Source organism: Papaver somniferum, chromosome 1 (genome assembly GCF_003573695.1).
Source record: "Papaver somniferum cultivar HN1 chromosome 1, ASM357369v1, whole genome shotgun sequence".
In the NCBI taxonomy this organism is placed as follows: Eukaryota; Viridiplantae; Streptophyta; class Magnoliopsida; order Ranunculales; family Papaveraceae; genus Papaver; species Papaver somniferum.
In genome coordinates this window covers 237,070,709-237,077,618 of record NC_039358.1, presented here as the reverse complement: position 1 = coordinate 237,077,618, position 6,910 = coordinate 237,070,709, and positions in this window count along the sequence as shown.

Below are 6,910 nucleotides of genomic sequence, written 5' to 3'. Positions count from 1 at the left end.
CCTCAGTATGGGGTACACCATAGACTAAGGTGTTGCAACTACACTTGGTGGAAGTGTAGTTCAGGCCGTTGCTCCATAAAGGAAGATGGAGAGACCACAGGGTTCGATCAATGCTCACCTACAAAGGAAGTAGATGAGTAAGGCACAACCTAATTTGTATCATTAATGAAATCATATCATTTGATTGTATTTGAATATGTCCATGAATCAATACTGGAGGACGCTCCGAAGTTTTAAATAATTCTAAAGAACAATGAAATCCTGACGGATAATGAGATTACACATGAGTCAATAGAAGGATCATGCGTGCACAGTTAATCAGTGATGATATAATTCATAAATAGTTGCTCCAGAAATAGACAAAAATGAGATCGAACCATGATTTATTTTGATTAATTTCAAATAAATAGCATATTTGGCCTACACAATCCAGGTAGAACTTAGTTCTTTGGCAAATATACGGGTATTTGGTGTGGTAGTGCTAACCAACCAAGTGGAAAGCCTATTGGACATACATAATTAATTTGTCATAAAGCATAATGAGAAGAAAGTAGTATTGAAGTAAAACGACTCGCCTTGTGGCGCTAGGTTTCTCACAAAGCCCTGAAATTTTTCTCTTGTAATGAACGTTATAGTGTTTCACTACTTAGTTAGCTTGGTAATTTCAAAAGGACTTGAAATGCAGCATATGTATGTGGTTGTTACGTATCTCTGAAAGAATCAGGAGATACAAGATATTTATAAAAGTACTTGACAGACTTTTGTTGCCCAAATCAAATGACTCTAAACCACAAAGTGCGTTTACAGTTAGATAGAACGCTCACTTACAGATTCAAGCAATCAGGAGGATGTGGTATATTTTATTTGGAGAGGATAGACAACTAAGTTATTTTTTATTTTATTTTTTTCTTGCGTATTCACAAGAAAGTTCCTGATTTGGAATTATAGCCATTTATGTCGATGGTACAGACATGATGGGTACTCTTGATGTAATAAGAGACCTTAAAAGCTATTTAAAATCCGAATTTGAGATGAAAAATCTGGGTAAAGCTCGACCGAATACTGAGCTTGTGCTATATTATTCCACCAGTTTGCATATGTGTAAAGTTGTCAGGAAATTTAACAAAGATATGCATGCTGATAGCACTCCCATGATTAGTCGAGGTTCAAATGTAAGTAAGTGACCATTTCGTCTAAAGGAAGATGACGAAGATGTGTTGGGAGATGAAATTCCCATATCTAAGTACAATAGGCATTGTTGTACTTAGTATAATAATGTACTCGATTAAATTTTACATCCTCAGGGAACTTGTTAGCTAAATATAGCTCAGCGCCAACGCAATGTCATTGGAATGGTATAATGAACGTAATCATATACTTAAAAGTAACCATTGACATGAGTTTTTTTTATCCCTGCAAAGACATAAAAAGGAATGCTAATGAAATTTCAATCCAAAAGTTTTTGATTATGAAGGAACAATAATCTCTTCTCCAATGAAAGTAATTATGGGGGAGATATGGTAGACCATTTTCTAGGTCATTACCGATATTAAGTTTCGAAAAGTACATGACTAAAGGAACTGTCTGGTACAACTCTGAAAGTAATCAGGGGGAGATGCCGACATCAGGGGGAGGATCCAAGGATATGATGTCGACATATTCACTTCGAAATCGAAGTTGTGTTGTACTATTTTTCCCTTCGATCGAGAATAGTTTTTCTCAAAGGGTTTTGTTACTCGACAAGGTTTTTAACAAGACAGCACCAGAACCATCAAGTATGTTGAACGTTGAAGACATAAAGATCACTGTTGATATTACTGAAAATATCTGAATCAAAGAAATGAAACGCGATAGTCTGTTAAGTAATGTAACTTCCAGAATCAACAATATGGTCTTATAAACACTCAAATCACCAAAGTAATGTGTGATAAACTCCTTTTGGCTACATTTGACTAATAAATATTGTCTGACATCATGGGGAGCATCTAATGGTGTGTTGAACTCTTTTCCTTCACCGGGGTTACTTTTTCCCACAGGGTTTTTGTTGCTCGGCAAGGTTTTTAATGAGACAACGACAAACACCGGGAATTAATTTCCCAACTAAGGCTATTGTCTTTCCCACGAGGATTTTCTGCCTTAGGAGTTGTGAAGCAACGTATACACATCCAACTATGTTCTAAGTTTACTTAATATTGTACTCTTTTTCTTTAGTTCAGGTTTTGTCCCTCTGGGTTTTTCCTGACGAAGTTCTAACGAGGAAATTAACTTAGATTCATCGATCCTTGAACATCATATTGCATGTGATGAAATACATGTATAGTACGGGACAACATGTGAAATACTACATGTGAATAGTTTTACCAAGGTTTTGTCCCACTGGGTTTTTCCTTGTAAGTTTTAATGAGGCAATTCATTTCGGCACAAGTCATCAAGGAGAGGACGACATTTGAAGACCTATATTTGAAACACTGCATATGAATTTCTACTGGACCGCACAAGGGGGATTGTTGTATGGCTTGTAGCCCATATATGTGCGGCCCAATATTTTGTCTAGGGTCTTCTTCCTATTTGTATATAAAGGAATATATTTATGTAACACATTCTTCCCTGATGAATAGAAACCTTCTCTGTGCCTCTTCCTACTCAAACAATAAAAGGATTTAATTCATGCGGCGGAATCGTTTTTTTTTTCTTTTTCTTACACCGATAATATGCTTTCCCCTTCTCCTTATAACTATCGGATCCAGGGGTGGGAATTGGGCCGGACCGGTCTGCCCGGCCTAATTAATAACGGGACGGGATAGAATATCTCTTACCTAAATTAAAATGACCTGACGGCTGGGTAGAAATTTTTTAAGGGGAACATGATTTGCTTGGGCCATTTGCCCTATAGTTATAAGGGATGACCTGCAGATATAGTTGCTTATAATTGGGATGGTAGGCGCGACGCATGTTTTGGCGTAACTGGTATTTCACCTTTCACTGCCAATGGGGTGCAGAAATTTACACCTGGTGAAGCTATTTCCCGTGCAATGGAAACAAGCGTAATAAATATCTTGATATTTATTCCTCTCATGAATATAGCTTTGGCACTTTGGCTTTCACGATATTGGGCGAGCTTGGTGAGGATACTATACGGTTTTCATGAAACGACTTAAGAATTATTCAGCAAGGCGTGATTCTAATTCCATATTAGGTAAATTTTTGTTTCATAGGTTAGGTGTTGCGATTCAGAGTGGGGGTGGGTGTCATGATTGTTGCTCGGCTTCTAAACGTTACCCTGACCTCTGATAATTAAATTTTGTGATTTATAAATTGTTTTATAATTTTAATTTTAATTATTTATTTTTATTCTTTTTTTCACTAATTTTTCTTTTCATTATTTTTTATTTTTTTATTTTTTTCTGGATCTTCTTGTATTTGGTTTAGTTAGGAGGAAATAAAAAAACAAATCTAGTCGAACTTGAGATCCAGCTAAGAAAATATATAAAAAGTAGCCGAACTACATGAACAAAAAGGTTCGGGCGGAGAAAAGAAATGTGAGCAAACCGAACTCAACACATAGATACAGGGAAGAGTTCGGCCAAGGAATTTTTCTTTGCAAGCTAACTGAACTCAAAATATGGGTTTACAGAGAAGAGTTCGGCTAAAGAGAATTTTTTTTGCAAACTAACCGAATTATGCATTTGGCGTTTTGTACCAAAGTTCGGTTACGCTTAAAAAAGTTCATTTTAGCCAAAGTGTTGTTCATGTTCTTGGTTTCAGAAAGTTTGGCTACCAAACTAGGTTTTTTTAACTTCTACTAACTGAACTTGATGATGTAACTTTCAATTTTCACCCTATTTTCATGATTACTACTTCCAAATGAATAAAACATAATGCGTTTGTGGGGAAAATACTAGCGAATTTGCATATTGCTAGAACCAGGGCCTTGCAGAACCAAAGATAATAGAAAAAATTGAAAGAAATAATATTTGAAAAAAATGTTCGTCGGATGGTGGGAATGCCTTGCGCGCAGCTAATATCTTAGTACATAATTGGGAAAATGGCTTGAATTTATGTATGGATGTCACAGAAGTTTCACCTTTCACAAGTGGGGGTACTCGTACTTACACTCCAGACCAAGTTATATTCAATAATGTTCCGCGTAAGCATAGCAAATACTTGGACAAGTGTGTTGCAAATGGATATGGGTTGGTTTGGTGTGCTTTCTTTCTCTACATTAGGCGAGTTGGGTGAAGATGCTACGGTTTTCTTGAAGAAAATAAAAAATTGTTTAATTAACAATGATGCTGGAAGTGGTGCAAGAAGTTTTATCTTTCACAGGGTAGGCATTGCTACTCAAAAAGGGGTTGGTACCCAACTTGTGGCTAAGTAACCAACCAACTCATTGTATATTGACTAATTTTATTATTATTTATAGCATTAAAATAAAACAAAGTTTCATCCGTTCCAGGAGGTCACAGGTTCGATCCCCCAATGGCGTAATATTGCAGCAATTAACATGGATGGTATAGTTAGTTTGCCCCTCTTGTGACACAATCTCAGCCCCCATCCGCTTCGGCTCCTTTGGCTAGGTTACCCATGAGGCTCGCTGGTAGGCTAGCACAACAACATGTTCAATTAATGTAGTAGTATGTCGTTGGAGCTTAGCTTGTTAAGCTTCCAACTAGTTTCATGTAATAATCATTATCCAATAATATAATAATATAAAAAATAAAATACAAGAATTAAAAAATTATTATTTTTTGAATAGTTTTTCTTTTAGGCATTAAAATGTCTCATTAAAATTATAGAATGATGGTCCCACTCTAAAATGGTGTAGTCCCAAAAAAAATCATTTCATGGCTTACCCAAGCCTACCAGGTAGTTTGGGCTTGGGAGGGCAGGGCTTGTGGGGCCTTGATAATACAAAACATATAAGTTGTTGTTGAGCGGGAATGATTTTTTGGGCATTACTTTCTTTTGGTGGAACGATTTTTTGGGATCATGGTTCTATTTTTAGTAAGACATTTAGAAGTAAATCTAGGTCGCCCCTTATCTAGACATTTATATTAATATCTAAACTACCCTTCTGATTAATTTTGGGTAATGATTAGTGAAATCATTAGTGAAATGATTAAGCTAAAGAAGTAGAATTATTGAGAGAGTAAAGTTAGAGAAGATGAACATGAAAAACATGGAAAATATTTTTTTTTTCCAATTCACTAAGCTTGAGTATTCAAGTGATGATAGCTCATCTGATTCTTCATCTCCATCCTCTCCTAGAGTATTTGTTAATCGTCACAATGATCTAGATATGAGTTATTTATTAGATGGTGAATGTATTCTTCCACAAACTCAATCTCAAGATGAAAATGATGGATTTTACCAACCACAACCGGAGGAAGAGTATTTGGGTACCCAAGTATGCTTCAAACTTAGATAATGGTGGTTGAATTGGTCCAAATATTCATAAAACTGTAAATTTTTATAAAAAATTCCCGCTAGGTTCAGGTAGTTCGGTTACCAAGTGTGAAGAACAGGTAACCGAACACGGAGTTCGGTTAATAAATTTCAAGAACATATAACCGAACACATAGTTCGGTTTCTTTCTTCAAACACGCAGGTAACCGAACTTTAGTAATAAGATTTACAGAGGTATGTTCGGTTAGTTCGCAAACTTCAACGCAACTAAGTTCCCAATCGAACTGCAGGTTAAAAATAACCTAGTGTTAGAAGTTCGGTTGGTTCTCAAACTTCAACATATTTTGCGAATGAAACGAACTGGGCTTATATATGCATATATGAAATTAGGAAAACGTTCGGTTACTACGAAATTTATTTCTTGGCGAATTAGGTAGAGTTCGGTTACGAAGTTTCAAAGGTAGAGTTCGGTTACAAAGAAAACTTAACATTTTTGCGAACGAACCGAACTTTTGGACTTCTCATTATTTTTGTAAACTAAAGTTCGGTGATATTATTTTGCGAAGGAACCGAACTTATGGACTTGTGTTGTTCTAATACAAGGAGTTCGGTTAAAAGTCTTTTTGCTAATCAACCGAACTCTGAGATCGGTTAAGAAGAAATTAATTCGTGATAACCGAACTTTTTGCGACGAAACCAAATGTTTTGCGACGTAACCGAACTAAAAGTTCGGTTGAGACTTGTTTTTTTGCGATGTAACCGAACTTTTCTCTGAAAGAAAACCTCCATTAAAACTCTCTGCAACTTCCATTTTCAACTCATTTTGATGATTACTTCTCATTTATTCAACCAAAAACGAATGACAAGTAATGAGTTTGTGTGAATATCTTTGTTAATGTTTTAAATTAAGCTATATATATAGAGGTGGTGGTGGTTGGTGGTGGTGGTAATCGGAGGTGGTGGTGGTAATCGGTGGTTGGTGGTGGTGATAATCGGAGGAGGTGGTGGTGGTAATCGGCGGTGGTGGTGGGAGGAGGTGGTTGGCGGTGGTGATAATCGGAAGTGGTGGTGGTGGTAATCGGCGGTGGTGGGCGGTGGTGGTGTGAGGAGGTGGTGGTTATATATATATATAGGTGGTCATTAGGTTGGTTTTAAATTAAATTAGGTTAAGGATATGTTAGTCATCTCAACGCTTTAGGACACCCCTTATAACTATAGGGAAGGTGGCCTGATAAAACCATGGTCCCCTCAAAAAAATCATGGTCCCTAAAAATCATTCTTTTGGTGGGGGACTATTATGTGATAAGAATATCTACCCTATAGTTATAAGGAGTGTCATTAAGTGTGGAAATGACAAACCTACCATTAACCTAATTCAATTTAAAACCAATCTAATAACCACCTATATATATATATATATATAACCACCTCCTCCTATCACCACCGCTGCTCACCACCATCGACCGCCACCTACCACCTTCGCTACCACCACCACCGACCACCT